Below are 21,078 nucleotides of genomic sequence, written 5' to 3' on the forward strand. Positions count from 1 at the left end.
GAGGAAGACCCTCCCAAAGCCGGAAAAGAGCGATAGGGACCATAGAACAAAACAAACTAAAACAACAAACCCCCCCCCCGCACCCGCCACCCTGCACCCCTGTAATGGCTACGGCCTGACCCACTAACAGCGTGCCTGTCGCCCCGGAACTGCCCCACAGTAGGGAAAATAAAGAGAATGGAGGAGGAGAGAAGCGGACCCGCTCCCGGGCACCCGGTGCCCCTCGCCGGCATTTAAAACATATCGGTGCAAGGGGTCATCTTTGAGCAGGGTATACACAGTCGGGAAGACTACGAGCGGAGCGTAGGCAGTAACAGCCGGAAACAGGATTGATCACAAAACAGTACAGTTCGCTCCACAAAGCATTCATACCCACTGTAATAACAACGTCGTAAAAGCGATACCCCTTGCAACCAAAGTCACAAGCAAAAAATGAAAGCCAACCTATAGCAGTCCCTCGGCCCCTCCCATACATGATATTATATTAGCACAGAATATGAACTAGAGCAGCAAGACCAGATCAAAGGAACATGTTGCAAGGGACAGAGTCAACTCGGCGCAGCATCAAAGAAGACAACGTATCGCGCAGCCCTCACAGTCCCAGCACAAAGGACGATGACCCAGAGGGGAGACATTTATCCTTGTCCAGTCTTGCTTAAAGTATCAGAACCAGCGACAGTACCAATCTCTAGCAAGTGCGACGGACGAGACCTGGCAGGAAGACAGACCTTCCACACTCCATGCAACGAAGCAACACAGGAGAACCACAATCCAATGTCCAAATACAGCAGGAACAGCACCAGGATGTCAAGCAACAGGTCGTTGGAAAAGGATATAGCGGCCAGGTCCAGGCTAGCATTTCCAGATCGTCCAGTGCATCCAATAGTACACGTATGGAAAGTCCCAGGGCACCGTGTTTCCGACCCTTCAGCTGCAGTAGTAGGCGCCATCTTGAAGCATCCGGGCGCCGAAGACGGAGTCTCACTATGCACGAACGGGTCAGCCGATCTCATTCGCTCCACCGCGAGGATCATGTTGTCCAACTTGCCCCCCAGTAATAGGGCGCCCTGCACCAAGGTGTCATGAAGGGCAGCTAGGGAGGCCAGCAAAGCGTCAAGGTGCAAACCAGTTCCGTGTCCCCCGTGTATCCTGGTCCCCTTCTCCATAGTAGCACGGGTCAGATCAGGTCCGGTGTGGGGCCGCGGCACAGGCAGCAAGGCAGTGAGCAGTGTAGCTCCCCCGGCAGGGCCACCAAGATCAATCAAAAGGCACCGCTGGAGTCCGTGCGGCTGAAGGGCGGCTCGCATGAAATTCGGGAGCCTCCCGCCAGAAGCGGGACGGTTAGGATAATATCTCTCGGCGGAGAGCAAGTGAAATTAGTGTTGCACTATCAGTTTACACGGGGGCAAAGGGAGAGTCTCGGTCTTCACACACAGGAACAGACCGCCAACATAAGCCTGCCAGGAAAATCGCCGCCACACGCCACCTCAGAGTCGACCGGTCCCTCCAGGCCATCAGCGGGCGTTGTTGTTTACTCGGGGACCAGCCTCACAAGATGGCCGAGTCCCCGGTCTCAGGGCTGCTGCGGGCCGCGAGCGTCGCCGACCATATCTCGCCTCCACAAGCAGGCACGAACCTCGGGATTGCGCCCTCGATGATCGGGCGCTTTCATGTCCCCGTACACTCCGTCTTGCCGCGGTAGTTTCCGCGGGATGCGGTCCCGGGAGGAGATGGTGATCGGAGCCGAGGGACTAGGCGGCCATTGCGGTCGCCGGCTTGGCTCCTCTACCCAGTTTTACTTTTTAACTGTTTTTTAGCAAGCGACATAATGAAACAACACCTGTAAGGAACATCTTATGCTGGTATGTGATGCTGAAATGTGTATCTGCAATGTGAAATGACTACAAACGTCAACAAATCTAAATCAATATTTATCATTTTAACATAATAACCAAAATAGCATTCTGTCCTTCAATAGTGGCTGTCAGTGGACCTGTATTTAGGTTAAGATATAACCATACACTTCTAAGGCCTCTTGCTGGAGTTGCATATTTTGAAGCTTCCTGATGGCATGCTTGTTTCTTTCATGAGCACTGTCTAAAAAGGAATCATTTCAGAGTTTATGTGTATACCCATTATGACACTGGGTATAAAAGCATAGTAGTGATGTTTTATTTCCTTCATTTCAGTTGTCACATTCCTCACAAATGAAGTGTTTTAAATATGCAGGTTAAAATGACAAATGCATGGGCCTCTATTCTCAATGCCGCCATTGTTTGAAATATTTGTAGGAGAGAACTTAAAATTACCGTGTATGGCTTTTTTCTGCTTTCAATTTGTATTGTATATGCAATGCTAGTCATTGACCCATTTTCAATCACCAGTATAAAATGTATAAATCCACAATACTGTCATTGGTTTATTAAAAATGTGAAAAACCTTTCTCAAGCAATGTATTAAGGGACCTAAATGAACAAGCCAACATCTGTTGGAACATGTTTCAAAGCCCAATCTCTGTGTATTTGAGTGTGGTGGTGGCATGAGCCATATTAAGATAACACTATTTGCAGCCAGACCTAAAAGTAATGTAGATTCCAGTAGATCCAACAAAGAGAACAAGGTCAAAGCTAAGTTTCAATCAACCCAGTCATCTAGGTCATCAGAAAAAGTCTGCCTTGCAGGGAACCCATTTGGTTTATCGAAGAAACCTCACCCACCAAACTAGTTGGTGGCATGCTTCATCATACGGTTCCCACCCAGGGGGAGAGGGCCTCCTAGGTGTGCTTTGACGCCTCATTACAGCGGAGCTGTATTTTTTGTTGTGTTTCTTTTTGGTGAGGAGTAAATACCGTGAGAGAGAAAAATTAAGGTTAAAACTACCTCCGGGGTACCAAATTAATTATTATGTGGTCCCTGGGGTAGGGTTCTAAGCAAGTTATTTGGATGTGATTTAGAGAGTGTGATCTCGCACGTCACTTAAAGGGTGCGAAATGGTCTACATGTTTCAGCCAATGCGTTTCCAATTAATTGTCTTTCTTCAGGACCTGTGGTTCAGAGTAAAATAGCCCTGAACCTACATGAACTAAGCATACATGCTAAGGTGTGCATAGTTGTGTAAGGTACATTACTTACGGTTACGGTTAACCGTCAGAATTGATCATTTCTGCAAGAGAAAAGGAGGCACAACATAATTACAAACAATTAAAAGGTCCCCTGTGGTAGGGACCTGTTATCCATGCATGTGTCCCGGGCAGTTTCTTATCCTCTACTGATAGGTGTGCCTGTGAGTGTAGTGGTTGCATCGTCTGGCATGCACCTCTGAATGCAGGAGGGCTCTACTAGGCCTAATGCCTAGTAAATAGGGGCTATCAGATGGTAATTCAGATTTTGAGAAAATCCGAATCACACCTTGTGTGCCAACGGATTATAAATTAGCCTGTTATTACCATTTATTACCATTTAAAAGTAAAACAACAAAATGCCCCAGCACGTCAATTAATAAGGCAGGGTGAGTCAAGGAAGGTGCATAAGGATATTATAACAGACTGAAAGAATAAAATCCAAGTGTCAGCAAATGTTTTTTAAGTACAACCTACTTAATGCACTAAACTTTTTCACAACATAGTTCCCGGTGGGAGGCGGTGCTTATTGTCACACTCTGTACATGGTAGTAAGGGTAAAAAGAAACAGGGGGAAAAAATGGTTTTAACACAGGTTGTACCTGTCATGTGACATCTCAAGTGAGTGGTATTCTGCTTTAGTTTCTCACTGCATCAAGGTCAGCCGCCTGCATACTTACCTACTCATTCGGCTCTTCCGGGATCTCGGTGAAGCAGGGTTCCTGGGAGGTTTAAAAGACTACATCATCCTTCCTACGGTAATGAGCGGTGCACATTGGTGCAGGGATGAGGCTTTCTGATCAGTTGGGGTGAGCCCCTCTGGTGAATTAACCTTTACCTGTCAAGGACAGTGGAAAATCACAAGCCATCTAAAAGCAATTTTGTCATCCTTTGGGCCATAGAACCAAAGCGGTTCAGGGTAAGTTATGCACCCTAAACACCTATGCACACCTTAGCGTGTATGCATAGTTCACGTAGGTTCAGGGCTATATTTACTCTGAACCACAGATCCTGAAGAAAGCAAATCAATTGCAAAATTCATTGGCTGAAACATGTAGACAATTGAACACCCTTTAAGAGACGTGTGAGATCACAATCTATCACTCACGTCCAAAGAACTTGCGTTTAACACTACCCCTTGGACCACATAATAAATAATTTGGTACCCCGGAGGTAGTTTTAACCTTAATTTTTCTCTCTCACGGTATTCACTCCTCACCAAAAAGAAACACACAAAAAAAAATATCCGCTGTAATCAGGCATTGAAGCACACCTAGGAGATACTCGGCCCCTGGGTGGGAACCCTATGATGGAACATGCCACCAACTAGGTTGGTGGGTAAGGGTTCTTCCATAAACCAAATGGTTTCCCTGCATCAGAGACTTTTTCTGGTGACCCTGATGACTGGTATAATTGAAGCTTAGCTTTGAGTTTGTTCTCTTTGTTAGTTGAATTCAAGGTTAGTGGAGACGAACGAGCGCCTATGTTCCCTCCTCACTCTTCTTCTTTTGTTAAATGATTCCAGTAGATTGCCACAGATCACAGTGTTACACAACTAAATAGCATTATTTCAAATTACCGTATAGAATTGTCATTTACTGGATGGCCCAAAACACAATCTCCTCTGGAACAGAAGGCACTGTAAATAGATTTACAATCCTAGAAGATATTGAATGTGGTATCCACTTGGTAAGAGCAATTTGACACATTAATGCCATCCTTTCAAGTTCAGCAGCATTCTCCTAAATATGCAGAAAAAGGAAATATTGGTCATTTGAATGATTTATGACAAACAAGAAGAGACAAAGAAACCCAAAACAAAAATTAAGTACAACGTATCAGGCATTGAGCAGTTATTGTGACACAGGAGAGGCTTACACCCATCATTAGGGGCCTGATTATGAGTTCAGTGGCTGGGATACTCAGTCACAAACATGATGGATATCCCATTCACCTAATTAGTTCCATGGGATATAATGAAGTTGTAATATTGCAGACAGGCTATCCCTCAAGTTTGCGGCACACTAACCCTTCCCGCCAAACTCGGACTCAGGCCCTACGACTCAATCAACAATAAGACAGAACCGGAACAGATAAGAGAAATATATTCACTCCTTGAAATACACCAAGTAGAACCATGAGTTGCCAAAACAGATTGAAAATAAGGATGTAGCCTAAGATTTCTTGAGGACTAGCAGCAAGAAAGTGTATAGGATAAAGATGGGTCATATATAGAATTATAAATATAGTTGTGCACCCATTAACAATATCAGAAATGCCTGTCTCTATTTCACATCCAAGATAGTTTTATTTTTATAAATGTATGTCTTTCTGCACTGCAGAGAATACTAAAAGCGATTGATACCATTTAGAGTGTGCACCAAATGTATTTCTAGGGACTGGCTGGGAGGTGTGAACTATTTCCATAGCCACTTTCTGTACTTGAAATGGGCATTACAATCAAAAGTAATTAATGGTAATTAATTGCATTTGGCTATTCTCTAGACTTGGATTAACTTAGTGTTTTCTACCTAAAAAATAGCTGTACTTTAATGTGTGATTTTGAGAAATATTTAACTTCTTTTCGAACACAATACATGACATAGAGACTGCAATATCTTTTTTTATTAGAACAAATAGTAAACAGGCTTTAAAAACACTGAATAATTATTTTTACAAACATTTGTCTTATTTTAGGACTAACACTCTAAAAATGATGGACTGTTTTAGGTAGCAATAACGGGAAATACATGATAAAGCATCATGCCAATAAATCAAAATTACTATAAAATTAACATACATAAACTGCATCTTAATGACAATGTGGTGTATTACAAAATAGGTCTACAATTGCTTTGTCTCTTTGTATATTTTGCTAAAAAGTTGACCTCTCCAGTGAAGTTCTGAACTCTCAGAGGCCAAAGAGAGTGCAACAGTTGAGGATGTGTAGCACTTCCATGCTATTGTTTTGTACTGCTAGCATATCGGACGGCATGTTGAAGTGGATACATTACTTAACTTCATCTTTCTCTATGGGGATGACTGGGTCCCTAAGACTCCACATGGCTCCTCCCAAAGTGTGCCTGCGTAGGTGTGCTAGCTTTGCACCGCTTCCCATAGACATCTTCTGGGATCCAGTTTGCCTTTGTCAGTGCTTAGTAATTTGACAGGAAAACCTGGACAAAAGTGATCCCTCATGGGGGCGTGGCCAAGGTAGCCAACATGGCGGACGCAGCTTAGAAGAGCTCCGTCCTGCCGTTCCACTATCCGTGAAATTATCCTGCTTCTCCCTCGCCCAAAAGTGTCCCGATGAGGTGTCCTGAAGCGGAAGGTGGACGGCGGGCCCCGAGTGAAATTTGGCTGGATCTGAGGTGAGACATGCTGGATGCAAAGATTGGGGCTGTGGGGGCAGACGTCTCTCTATTACGCCAAGACCTGCGGAATGCCATGGCCCGTATCACAGAAGCTGAGACCAGAATATCGGGGGTGGATGATGATGTGGCGATCTTGAAGAAGAAGGTGGCCCGCATGGAAGGGATTCAGAAGGGCCTGGCGCTCCGGGCGGAAGACGCAGAAGGGCGGGCTCAGCGAAACAACTTGAGGTTTGTTGGTTTTCCGTAAGGCTACGAAAAGGGCAACATGGAGGCCTTCCTGACCCAATGGCTGGAGGGATGGCTCCCGCCGGAATCCCTCTCACGCTGCTTCGTAATTGAACGGGCACATAGAGCGCTTATCCAGAAGCCGCCTGTTGACGCTCGCCCCCGGCCGGTGATAGCCAAGCTGCTCAATTACCATGACCGGGACACTATCCTGCGACAAGCGCAAGCAGAGGAGGCCCTTATGTGCGACAACCAGAGAATCCTGATATTCCCGGACTATACCAAGCAGCAACAACGGCAATCCTTTACAGCGGCCAAGGCACGCCTGAGAGACCTTAAGATCCCATATGCCTTGCTTTACCCAGCCCGCCTGCGGGTGGTATTCCAGTCCCGTACACAGTTTTTTAACACTCCGGAGGAGGTCTTCACCTGGACCGATGAGACTGTCCAAATCAGGGTGCACACTCCGCCAGTTCGAGACTCTGACTCATCCTCAACGGCGGCGCCGCCACGGACCCTCAGACGCTCGCGGAGTAGGAGCAACAGGAGATCCCGACCTCAGAGACGCTCTCCCTCCAAGGAGGTGGTGACTGGGGAGACCGATGCTCCTGACACTCAGAAGCCGGATCCGTGAGGGTACTGATTAAAGCTTTGGCACACAGAGGCGTGGGAGGCTTGAGAGGCCAAGCGATTTCCAGCTGAAGATGGACCAAAACTTCGGGAATCACCGTCAGAGATGTTTTGATGACTATGGTTTTGCTGACATCGGATGAGTGTATGGGTGGGGTGGCGCAGAATGGAGGGTGGACGCATTCCCCGAGTTCAGAGGAGTTCATTTCTTAGGGGGGTAGGTTGGGGATTGGGTCGGTAGTTCATGGGGATCCATTGGGATAGATGGTCTCCGGCCTCCCGTTGGGGGTTGGTGATAACCTATGTCACAACAGGTACTTCAACGTTGCTGGGGTATGGAGGGGAGGTTGGGGGGTTGAGGGGGAGTTGGGGGGGAGGGTACGGGGCTTGGAGTTTGGGGGAGGGAGGGAGGTGGGGGCGGGACGGGGGTTGGTGGGGATGGGGGGAGGGTTGCTCTGCACAATGTCGTCTCAATTGTTATTCTTGGTGTGTACATGCCCACTATGCCAGTTGCTGAGCCCTGTGATGTGCTTGCGATTAGATGGCGGTTGAGGGTCTCGGACTGAGGACACCTAGGGCCTCCATGAGAGTGTTGAGCTGGAATGTGCGGAGGATGCTAGATAAGATTAAGAGAGGCGCAGTTCTGAGGTTGGGGAAAAGGGAGAGAGCAGACATTCTCTTGCTACAGGAGACGCATCTGTTGGGCAACAAAACGCTTAGCCTGAAGAGATACGGCTATGACCAGGTTTACCATGCTGGGTTTGTGAGGGGGTCTCGAGGCGTGGCCATTTTGGTCCATCGTAGATTGTCCTATGTCCACTCGGCACAGTGGATTGATCCTCAGAGCCGGTATGTGTTTATTAAGGGGATGATTGGTGCAGAATCGCTAGTGGTTGGGAGTGTGTACGCCCGCCCCCTTTACAGTGGTCATTAGTTGAGAAGTTGTATACAGTGTGGGCGGAGATTCCTGAGGGACTGGCCGTGATAGGGGGCGATTGGAATGATGTTATGCAATGCCGACTGGACCGTTGTAGACCCGGGGGTGGGCAAGTTGCAGACACACCCACCAAACTGGGAAATATGGTGCAGGGAATGGGATGGGTAGACACGTGTCGTTATCTACATACACATAGTCGGGAGTATACATATGTTTCAGCAGTACATAAATCATTTTCTAGACTTGACTACATTTTTGTCCCAAACGCAGCAATAGGGAGGGTTGACTCGGCGTCTATCTTACTGCGGGGGCTATCCGATCACTCTCCAGTCACGGTGGATATTACTTTAGATAGGGGGAGACATCCGTTTCGGTGGCGCCTCTCAGCTTGGAACCTGCAACAGGAAGATTATCAGAATCATATGGGGGAGGCCATAGCTGATTACTGGGAGGATAATATAGGCTCAGTGACAGATGTGGGGACGCTATGGGAAGCCCTAAAGCCCACGCTCCGCCGAGTGGACATCGACTGGTGCACGGCGGCTCGTCAGAAACGAAAGGAGGAGTTGGTGAAGGCCGCAGCGGCGGTGGAATTGCTGGAGACTCAGTGCGGAGTTGCTCGGGTCAGTAGGGAGGTGGGACAATTACTCCTGGCACAGCAGTCTTATGCGTCCCTGCTGCTCGACGAGGCTCGGCAAGTATGGCTGGCGACACAGAGCAGAATTTATCAATGGGGCGACAGATCGAGTACAATGTTACATAGACTCTGCCAAAACACGTTTCAGGCGCAGGTGTTGCCGGGCCTCAGGGATGACGCTGGGGCCTCGATCTCGACCCCAAAGGAACTGGTGGACAGCTTCGCCCAATATTACGCAGCCCAATATGCTCCGCGGGAGCATCTCTCTGCGCCGGACATTGATGGCTTTATTGCGGACTTCCAACCACGCGCATTCCCAGAGGACGTGCGAGAACGCCTCGAGATTCCGCTGTCGGCCGAGGAACTGGGCACAGCACTGGGGGAGCTTAACACTGGTAAGGCCCCCGGGCCCAATGGGTTTTCCGATCGAGTTCTTCAAGAAATACCATCTCCAATTAGGGTCCCACTATAAGAAAGCCTTGGAGGCGGTGAGAGAGCACGGACTCCTGCCGACGGACTGGAGACACGTTGAAATTGTTGTGTTCTGCAAACCCGGACGACCCCCAGACAGGCACGAATCATAACGACCGATCTCCTTTCTAAACATTGAGGCCAAGATACTGGCCAAGGCACTTGTGTACCGGCTCCTCCCCTATATCACGGAGCTGATCCACCCGGACCAGGCCGGGTTTATGCCCCGTAGGGCGACGAGACATAACATCAGACGTGCACATGTAGCAGTGGATGCGATTGGCAGTACTGGGGTCCAGGCGGCGCTGTTGCTAGCTGACATTGACAGAGCCTTTGATTCCCTGAGTTGGGTCTACCTCTTTGCACTCCTCCCACGTCTTAACTTTGGGCCGCACTTTATGTCATGCCTGAAGCTGTTGTATACAGATTTGACGGCCTCAGTGAGGGTGGCAGGTGCCACGTCTGTGGCCTTCTCCATAGGGCGAGGCACCCGACAGGGCTGCCCCCTCTTGCCGTACCTGTTTGCTCTTGCTATGGAGCCGCTGGCTACGTGGGTCCGGATAGACGCACAATTACGGGGCTTTGAATGGGATGCAGTACCGTCGGACAGAATCGCATTGTATGCAGATGACGTCCTGTTTTTCCTTACGGATGTGAATAGGTTGGGGCCTACAGTCTTGGAGATCATGAGAATATTCGGGGAGGTGTCGGGATTGCACCTGAACCCGCGTAAATCCACTCTTTGGGTGCTAGGTGATCGCATAGGGATTGGATCATGGGCATCGACACTGCAGGTAGCAACTGGAGGTCTCAAGTATTTGGGGGTGTTTTTGACGATGTCGCCCGCTATTTCTTGGGAACGCAACATAGTGCCGGTCCGGGACCAGGTTCAGACTGAGATGAAATCTTGGTCTCGTATGCCCCTCAACCTCTATGGCAGGTCGGCTATCTTCTAGATGGTTGCCCTTCCACGCCTACTGTGCCAGCTACAGAACCACCCATATTTGATCTCGCCGCAATGGTTTCGGCAGGTAAATTCGGCTCTGGGTCAGTTCCTGTGGGCAGGGGGGGGGGGCGGTGCGAGTGGCCTTGCGCACCTGCTTTTTGTCCACGTACTGCGGAGGGCTGACAACATCGGATATTCTGTCATCGGATATCAGGCGTCCCACCTCCTAATCCTGAATGAATGGTGGTATGGAGACAGGGGGGACCCAGCATATGCCCTTGAGAGACACCTAATGGAACCTGATACGCTACATACTATCTTAAACTTGGCACGGTTGAGGAAGGGGCTGCCCAGGGTTACCCAGGTGGTCTTTCAGATTTGGCGACAGGCGCTACGTCGCATGGGGTGGTGGGGTAGGCTTACGGAGGAGACCCCGCTCTGGCAAAATGGGCGGCTACCGGTGCTGGCATCACTGCAGGGTTTCCGAGGCTGGGATTCTATAGGAATCTCCACACTAGGGCACATCCTGAAGGGCACGTCACTTAAATCCTTTCAAGAGCTCAGTGAAGAATTTTGCATGCCCCGAACACAGTTCTTTAGGTACTTGCAATTCCGCCATGCCCTTACACCCACCTTGGAGGGACTGGACTCCTTGCCTGAGTTTAGTCCGATAGAAGCGAAGGTGTTCATGGGAGACCTAGAGAAGAAGAAAATATCCTGCATCTACCAAACACTGGTCACACATTGCTCCTCCTCTCTACAGACTCTGCGGGACTCCTGGGAAAGGGATGTGGGGGAGCTAGAGGAAGAAGATTGGCGAGAAGCCCTCGAGGCCCCTAGAGGAGCGGCTATTGCCATGTGCCTGCGCTTTATCCAGTTCAAGTACCTACATAGGGCTTACTACACCAAGGAGAGATTGTGGCGGGCTGGTCTGATTGAATCCCCTGAATGCTTGAGATGTGGTCATGAGGTGGGCACTTTTCCTACATACGGTGTGGAGCTGTGGTGGTTTGGCTGGATTTTTGACAGGGGTGTGGGACTGCTTATCTGAAGTGCTGGGCTGGGACCTCCCTCGTACCCCCAAACTAGGGCTTCTTCACATCCTCGAAGGAGTAGGTGGTAATATATATAAGAGACATTTACTCTTGCTGGGTCTTACAGTTGCAAAGAGGGATGTGGCTCAGGCTTGGAAAGACCCCCGGGCTCCCAAGATGGTAGTATGGAAAAAGGGCCTTGATTTTTGTATGGGGTTGGAGGGGCCAGTTTTTGAAGCCAGGGGCTGCCCTAGGAAACATTACAAAATAATGAAACGATGGGCGGACTACAGGGGTCTATGGCTGGAACCGGCAGCACTGTCAAGAGACGCAGAGGGGCGGATGTGATGGTGACATGGGGGCGATATAATACACACTGTTTTATGTATGCAACCCTTTCAACAGGAACAAAGCGACATTGTGCCGGGGGGAGAGGGGGCCCGGGTTGGGGGGGTGTGGGCCAAAGGGGTGGGGTTGGTGGGCAGGGGGCTAGGGGTTATGTCTTAAGATGTTATATGGATCGCTGCTTATGCTAAGGTATGCTTGTTGCAGCTCCTCCGGGGTACGGAGTGCTGCGTCTTTTGTGCAATCTGTCAATAAAAAGAGTTGTTAAAAAAAAAGTGGTCCCTCATTTGTATGGGGCCAAACCTAACACATGGTTTAATGCATCTTGACACACTGAGGGGGTGAAATGGGTGTAAGTACAAACCTTGTTACAAAAGGACCTGCACAGGCCTTGGCAGCATCTGCTGCAAAACAGAAGGGCCAACGGGGTGCAAAAAAAGGAGCTAGCACCACCTATTTCCTGTACACTTTGCTGATCTAGTCCATGAGGTGAAAATGACTGGTCAGGTCTAAACTGGGGTGGCATGGTGAGCAAAAGTTTGATGGATTTAACCCAGAGCCCTTGACTGGGGTGATTGTTTTGATTTTTTTCTGCATTCCGTCCATCAATAATTGTGTGTCTTGTGAAAATTAATACGGTTCCATCTCTCTCTCCCTTTCTTTCTCTCTCTTTTCACTGTTTCTGTGTGCACGTCAGGCACTAAACAAGCAAGTAATTCTACAAAACACGAATCAAAATCTACAAGAGAGCTTTGCTTTTGAATTTATAAGTCTGTTACATACAGATTGAATCTATTTTGTGTTCTCAGCCCTTGCCTACATGTGGATTCTGGAGCTCGCATATGATACTTGCTTGTCAACAGGCTTGTGAATAGACAGGTGCCCACCTGATAACACAGCTATTAATAAAACTGTGCCTGTTTCTATGATTTAGTCAAAATCTGACAGTACTAGATGATGCAGACTATCCTTTTCTGAAAAATATATTTTTTTCTACTTTATTTCCACCTTCTTTCCTTGTCTTTCTTTTTTCTTGCTTTCCTGTCTCTCTTTCCATTTCCATTATCAATGTATTTTATTCTGTCTTTCTTGCTTTCTCTTGCTCTCTCTCATTCTCTATCTTTCTCACTTTCTTCCTATTTGTTTGCACTATTTCTTTCTTTAACACTTGTTGTGCAATCTTTTTCAGTTCTACCTCTTTTATCTTCTAAGCTTAATTTTTATTCTTGCTATTTTCCCTTTTTTCTCATTTCCATCTCTATTTGGTCCTTGTCCTCCATTTTCCCATTCATTGTCTCTTTCCTACTTTTTTTCCCTCTTTAAATCGTTTTATTTTTTCTCTTTTTCTTGGCATATTTCTGTTTTCCAACTAATTCTTTCTTCTCCACCTTTCTTTCTCTCCCTGTTTCTCTCAGCGATTCTTTCCTTTGTTCTTTCATTCTTTCTTTTTCTCCCATTTCTGTGTTTCTTTTTTCCATTTTTATTTTTATTTCTTTCACCTTTACTTGATTTCTCTCCTCTTCTCTTCTCCTCTCCTTCTTTTCTTTTGTCCTATCTCTGTCGTTCTCATTGTCATTCTTTCTCTGTTTTTTTCTCTTGTTGTTTCCTTCTATCCCTCCTTTTGTTCAATCTGTTTTCTCTGCCTTAACTTTTCCTCCTCTGTTATTCTTTTTCTGTCTTTCTCCTTTTGGTGTATTTACCTGTTTTTCTTTTTTCTTTCTTTTTCTCCTTTCTTCATCCACTAGTGACCTGATCTCCTTCATTCTTTTTTCTTCTACTTTCGTTCTCTTATTTTTTCCTTTCTTTCCTTTCTATTGTTTTCTCGTTGTCTTTTTCTTTCTCTTACCTTCTTTTGCTACTCTTTCTCTGTTGTGCTCCTTATTCTTTCTCCTTCTACCTCTTCCTTTGTCATGCCTTCTTTATTCTTACCCTCTTTTCATTCATACCTTCACAGTTTGATTCTTCGTTTTTCATTTCTTCTTAATTTCTTTCTTTCTTCATTTCCTGTATTGTGCTCTTTTCTCTAGTTATGTAGATGTTTACCTTTATTTTGCTGTCTTTCTGAATATCGCTTCCTCTTTCCTATTTAATTTGTTTTCTTTGTTTCTTGCCTTTCCCCCCTAATTATTTCATTATTTCCTTTTATTTTCTTTCTCTTCTCACTTCCTCTCTTTTTCTCTCACATCATTGTCTGTCTCTCTTTCTCTCACTCTCTCTATTTCACTCTCTTTTGGTCTTTCAAGGGCAAAGGGACACAGCTGATCCTCAAGGATCCCAAATGTAAACCTTTGCAATGCATCTCCTGTTCTATTAATACTTTATGTTCCCTGTATCTGGAATGAGGTACTCTAGGGGAAGTATTTAAGTTATTTGGTATCTATGTACATGCATAAACTCCCTATATTAGATAGTAGCTCAGGAAATGTTGAAGACACCTGTTTTAAAGAGTGCTGATGGCAGTGTAGGCTGCATGTGGTGGTGATGGATACCTGATGTAGTTTATGTTGCAAGTGTGTAGAACAGCAAACATTAGGATGTAGGTTTCATGTATGATGTAGGTAGTGAAGGTGTGGTGTGTAAGTGCAGTGTAGGTGCAGGTTAGACTTTAGCTGGAAATGTCAGATGTCCCTAAAAATGTATCAGAGTGGCCTGTTTAGAATAGTTTGTATTGAAACCTGATGTTCAGTGCATTCATTTTAGAGGCAGACCATTTGAGGCACACTATTACTTCCTTCCTCAAGACACACCTCATTATCAATATAATAATTCATCGCTATCAACTCTAAATTACCACTACACCAGAATAAAGGACCTAGAAGGATCACAGAAAATAACATGCAAATACAAGGTAACAAAATGATTAACTGTTGTCTTGTGAGTGCTTTCTGCAGAGAGATTCTCTACTAAAACTCTTAAATGGGAATAATAGAATATTGCACCCACAATAGTATCAGCAATGGCAGTAAAAAAGGCAGCACTTTGTATTTTACTCCTCCTTAAAGGCTTCTTAATGGAAATAAATGAGAAACCGGTGTGTAAATGACAAAACTGTTTGGAAAATGCCATATTTTATAGTTAATGACTTTTCTGATTTTATTATCCATGTAATGGTTTTGAATAACCATGCACTTTACAAATAAAACTTACATACTTAAACTTACTCAGTTGAAAAGGTCATTGTTAAAAATATTTTGTGTGCTCACAGTGGTACGTTAAGTGTTTGCATTTTAATTGAAATAGAAATACTATGACTGCATGTTACACTATGTGAAACCAAATATACCTTTTTACTGCAACTACTGCTGGACTAGCACCTAATATATCGTATAGGTCCACCTGACATAATCTGATGATGCAGAAGCATCTGGTGTCAATCCATAGTTATTCTGCTGTGCCTTCAATGCACATGCCCATGCACAAGATCAAAATATGTCTATACAAACTGGATTTTCATATGGTGTACCTACCTGTCTGAGAGCTACTGATTTACCCGCTATCGCCCCTTATATTATTTAATCTATCATCCTATGCCACATTCTATTGAAGGTGTGGTACCAGACTATCTTTGTCAGTATATTGTCTGAAATAATAAAAAATGTTAACAAACATTGTACATAAAAGTTTTTGCCACATTTAGGACATGATGGTGATGTCAAATGATATTCTATATATATCATATTCTGATATATAGTCCTATTGATTATTACATTCCCACCCTCTGTAAAACTAAGTCTGTGCTGTCTTTCGAAGAGCTGCCATATTTCTTGCAGCTTAATGAGATCTCCAATCTAACATTCTGTGGTACATCCTACAAAATCCCTCCTATTCCCTTTGGGTAAAAAATTTGACTTTTTCATGTCACGAAGAGCTTGCTATTTTGTATGCCTCATTGTATCTCCCATGTACTACTTTTGCTGGGCTCTCAACTCACATCTATTGCAGCGACAAGTTAATCTTCCTGTGCTAATTATTTCAGATACTCTAAGAGAGCCATCTGTATAACCCTGTTAACCATCCAATCGCACCTTTGCTGGTTTCCATACTGGCTGCAAACCATGACGGAACTATCTAGGATACCAAAGGTCTGACTGAATGATCAGCAGTAATTCGGCTTTGCTGTGCCAGGAAAGATGCAGTGCTTTGCAGCCCCTGCCCTGAAAGTCCTGAGGTTTTCCATGACTGTGTGAATGAGCACCATCTGTCAGTGAGACCCTGTTGCTTACCGAGCCTGTCAGGATGCGATCCAGAGTGTCAGCTGTCACAAACATGTTCCTCTTTGTCACCTCCCTTTGAGTGATGGTAGTATACATACAACGTACAATGGCTAGTTCCTGCAGGGGAGTTAACTGGGAGAAAAAGCACATTTCATACATGTGAACAACAGGATGATCAGGTACTTATTCACAAAGTGCAACATACTACAAAATGTTTCCCCAAAACCTATATCTGAAGACCTCTCTTATCTTTTTTTTTTGACAACACCTTTATTGACATTTGCGTATGACACAGCTGTACGCCTACAAACAATTGGTGGCCGGCAGCTTTTCAGTTTCAATAATAAACAAATCACAGAGCAACCAAGCCCTCAGCTACTTCGTACACAGCAAGCCGCCTACAACAACTTTGGGCCGGCCGCGTCATATCTATCAGTATGTGAACCCCACAGAAAGCATTTAGCAGATCGTTCGTGCATAGCCCATCCCCCAAAAGCGCGGGAATGACCCATGCCCCCGTGGCTCCTGCACAGTGTGTGTGTTCCGTACTTAATAGTAGGAGCAGGCACAACATTATTGGTGTAATTTTGTGTCACATTGTCATAGTCTGAGTTAGCAGCGTACATGACTCAACCACCCCAGTCCTAGCTGTTGGTATTGCAAGTTGCTAGCTAAGTAATTAATAAAAAACAGTAATAAACAATAACTGAAACACAAAGAGTAAGAGCAAAAACAGTTCATTCGTTCAGTGCAGCACACTAACCATTAGTTCATACCCTTAACACCACTCCGCGATTTGTATCATTGGATTCAACACTCCAATGACCCCTTGTCACAAGTTACCTAGCCCTTTTCCCTCACTCCACCTGAACCTGTGAGCCGCTCTCAGAATGGCCTTCACTGCAGGCTAGCAGGTATTCTCGCAAGGGGGCCCAAATGTCTCTGGGTTTGGACTTGGTAGGCAATTCTTCCGCGTAAGTTTCTAGTTGGTCCCTACAGTACACCATGTCCTTCAGCCATGCCTCTACTTTAGGGCGTCGTTTGCTGTCCCAGGTGAACAAAGTACGCCTCTTCGCCAAAAGCAGAGCCACCTGTATCAGTCTGCTCACAATACCCTTTAGTTGTGGGGCGTGCCACAACAGACACATTTCCGGGGTGTTTGGCAGCTCAACTCCTGTCATTTTTACTATACAAGCGATTACGTCTTCCCAGTAGGCATGTACATATCCACACTCCCAAGCCAGATGCAGAAAACCCGCAGGGCCCAGTCCGCATCATTTACATGCCCCCTCCTCGCGTAACCCTATTCTCCAAAGTCTGTGAGGTGTGTGGTATGTCTGATGTAGAAACTTTAAGTGTATTATCCTTAAATTGCTATTAGGGGTCACGGGCCCAGTAGTCGAGCATATTCGCTCCCAGTCCACTTCCGTCAATGGAGTGTCTAACACCTTATTCCATCTCATCAGACTAGTGTCCTCAGTATGTGGCATGTCAGATTATGTCGCTTTGTACAGTTTAGTAACCATTTTCTTTTTTGTGGGAGCCGTGATTACCATCTGTAGCGGCAGGGAGATTTCAGGCTCTGCCGGAAAAGTGGTGTAGTGGGCCTGTACCGCCCGTCTCAACCTGTAGCAGGTGAAATTGAACAGCAGCGTCGGGTTCGTTATATACGATAATTCCTCCCCAGATATGTACATTCCCTCCGCATATAGATCACCCATGTGCACTATTCCGACTTCGCCAAAAGCCGTAATGGACCCCTTATCTTGCGCCACAGATAGCGCAGCGTGTCTCTCAATCGGCAACATAGGGGCATAGAGAGGAAGTTTTTGAGTCCTACGCCCTATCGCCTACCACGCCGCTGTGGTAACGTTGATCGTGTTTATCTCCGTTCTTGGTGTGTGCCTAGCAAAGTGTGTAAAATGCCGGTCAGAGGTACCGGGTCAGCATCCCCTTATTCCACCGCTACATGTGGCATGAATGCGTGGTGTTTGAAGCAGTAGTAAGCGTATTGGGCCTGGCAGCATAGGTAATACAAGTACATATCAGGCGCCTTAAACCCCCCTTTGTCGAATGGAAGTGTGAGCGTGTCCCAGCTAATTCTTGGTTGTTTCGCGCCCCAAACCAGCCTCAGCAATTGCATTTGAACAGTTTTAAAAAAATGCATTGTCATTTTCCGCAATGACCACCGTTGGATCTCTGTGTATCCACACTCCCAAATACTTCACTGGCTCAGCAGACCACACCAGTGGGTATTCCACAGGTGGAGCCCTGGTGGACACCGTCAGCGGAATGATCACTGATTTCTTCCAATTTATGTGGAGCCCAGAGTACAAACTAAACTTCACATATTCGCGCAGAAGAGGAGACAGCTGTGCAGCTGGGTCTCGGACATATAGAACCATGTCATCCGCATAAAGCAAGATCACTACTGGTCTTTTGCCAAAGTTCAGTGCCGCAGTTTTGTGAAGCTGTTGGATTTTACACACTAGCGGTTCAAGCACAATGGAAAACAGCAACGGGGATAACGGGCACCCTTGACGTGTGCCCCGTTCAATTCGCAATGAGTCAGACGTGTCCCCCCCGATACGCACTCTCGCAGTGGGTTCAGTGTATAATAGTTTAATCCAACTAACAAATATGGGAGGGAAGCCCATCCTGTATAGTATGTGTATCATGTAACTCCACTCTATGGAATCGAATGCCTTCGCGGCGTCAAGTAACACCGCAACGGCCTGTAGGTCTGGATGTAGGACATGTAACATGGAAAATATGGTGCGCAGATTCATAGCCGTGGAGTGATCAGGGATGAACCCGGACTGGTCAGGTAACACTAGCAGAGGCATCAACGGCTGCAGTCTCGTAGGCAGAATTTTCGCCAAGATTTTAGCGTCTATGTTAATAAGGGACAGGGGATGGTATCTTGTCCTTCTTCAGCAGTGTAATAATCATTGCCTGTCGTAGAGATGGCGGTAGTTTGCCAGTCTCGTAAGCCTCTGCGTACATTTCCAGTATGTGAGGTGCAAGGACCTTCACAAATGCCTTGTAGAACTCAGCTGTGAGCCCGCCCGGTCCTGGCGCCTTCCCATTTGGAAGTGAAAATGATGGCTGTCTCCACGTCCTCTACATCTATTGGCAAGCGAAGGTATTTCCAGTGAGCGTCTGACAGCCAGGCACAGGCAATGTCGTCTAGATATTTATTCAGCTCCCGACCATCTGTGTCCCCCTCAGAAGTGTATAATTTTCCTTAGAGGGTGCAAAATTGTTCCATAATTTCCCCGGTTGTATGATGTGTCTCTCCAGCACTGTCAACTATACAATCTATTTGAGGTTGCATAGCTCTGCATGTCAGCCTAGCCGCCAGCGACCTGCTAGGTCTTACGCCTTCCCCATATCATCTAGCTAAATGCCTTTTGGAGATATATTTAACCTCCGTGTCTGCCAATTTGTTGTATTCATCAACTAATTTGTGTATATGTGCCAGTGTCTCCTTATCATATGTCGTGTCGTATTGGGTTTCAAGCTCCCTCAGTCTGCCCTCCACATTACGCAGTCTATTCCGTACATCTTTTAATATTCCCGCCGTCGTACCAATACAGGTACCCCTAATCGTGGCCTTGAAGGCCTCCCATAGTGTGTCCTGGCTGTCCACTGACCACGTATTTTCTTCAAAATATCGTTCAATAGCAACCCTGATTGTATCCGCGTATGTGGGGTCTAGAAGTGTCTCTGCACGGAATCTCCATGTGAATGGTGGCCTCCGATTCTGTGGAATTGTAACTGTCAGTATTACTGGGTTGTGATCCGACAGTGTTCTCAGCAATATCAGCACCTCATTCACCCAGGCGTTTACTCCCTCACTTATCAACCAATAATCCACTCTAGACCAGCCATTTGTCGCCAGCGTGACGTGTGTGCCTGTTAGTGTCTGTACATTTCTGTGTCGCCATGCGTCTACTAGTCCGAATTCCAACATAGCATTGGTGATGCATGTCGCTACCTTGACCATCCTAGTGGGTAAAACTTGTCCATCTTAGGGTCCAACTGAGTGTTTAAATCTCCTCCCCAAAGTATCGCTGTGTCAGGCCATGTTCGTAGGGTTCGATACAAGTTTTCATAAGCCGCATTGCCATCTACTACCGGCCCATAAAAATTTACAATTGTTAAACTTCACCTGTCCCAGTTTTCCCAGAACCATCGCCCATCTTCCCTCCTCATCCTTGGCTGAATCTAGTACCTTAAAGTCCACCCCTTTCTTTATGAGTATCAAAACCCCCCTCGCATATGATGAATATGAGGAGGCAAATCTGTGTGTCGCCCATTTCCTAGCTACATTATCTTCAGATTTCCTAGTAAGGTGGGTTTCCTGTAGTAATACTATTATGACATTGTGCCTATCCAAGTATGCCAGTACCTGTCTTATCTTCTGTGGTGTGTTAAGGCCACGTACATTCCAAGTCATTGCCCTAATGGGTGTACCCATCATGGCGGTATCTGTGGCAGAACAATACTTCTAGCATGGGAGCCCAATTGTGTCTGCACATATACAACATTTTGCCAGAGCGAATCATGTCGGAACTCAGACACCCCCGGTCCAACAGGACAACAGAACACCCCCCACCTCCCACCACCCACTTCAGCATACCCCAATCGCTAAAGACATTTTCCCCTTGCAACCCCCTATCCAGTAACATTTCAGGCATCCAATCATCAAGTTGGGGAATACCCATTGGGAGTCATGGCAGCTACCACCACTCCCGATTACCTATTGGGAGGGGAGCCATTGAGTCTTTCTCAGTGTCCAAAATCCCCCCTTCGCCACCGGCGGCGTCCACCACTACAGCTGTGTGTCCACCCTCATATGTGCCGCAGGGGGGTAATACTCTCCATCGGTTCAGAGCCTCACTGCGAACACCCTGAACCTCACCCAACCAGAGCATCCCCCTTACTTGTCATTCATCAATGTCCGATGTCGGGGAGGCAGCAGAGTTCTTTTGCTGGCGCAGAATCGATTTCGTATGATCCATAGCTTGCTTAGGTGTCGCACATATTTTACCTTTCTCAAAAATTCCGATGCAAAGGGTAGAGCATTGCATATGGTATTTTTTCTTTCTGTAAGATTTTTTTAACATTTTGAAACTACTTG

General features: G+C 46.4%; 1 pseudogene; it reads right to left on the reverse strand.

Annotated features, from left to right (window-relative positions):
* LOC147672884 (maestro heat-like repeat-containing protein family member 1) overlaps nt 1–950 on the reverse strand; it is a 152,504-nt pseudogene extending 151,554 nt beyond the window's left edge.
* Between the last annotated feature and the right edge of the window lie 20,128 nt (nt 951–21,078).

Source organism: Lissotriton vulgaris, unplaced genomic scaffold (genome assembly GCF_964263255.1).
Source record: "Lissotriton vulgaris unplaced genomic scaffold, aLisVul1.2 SCAFFOLD_876, whole genome shotgun sequence".
Lineage (NCBI taxonomy): Eukaryota > Metazoa > Chordata > Amphibia > Caudata > Salamandridae > Lissotriton > Lissotriton vulgaris.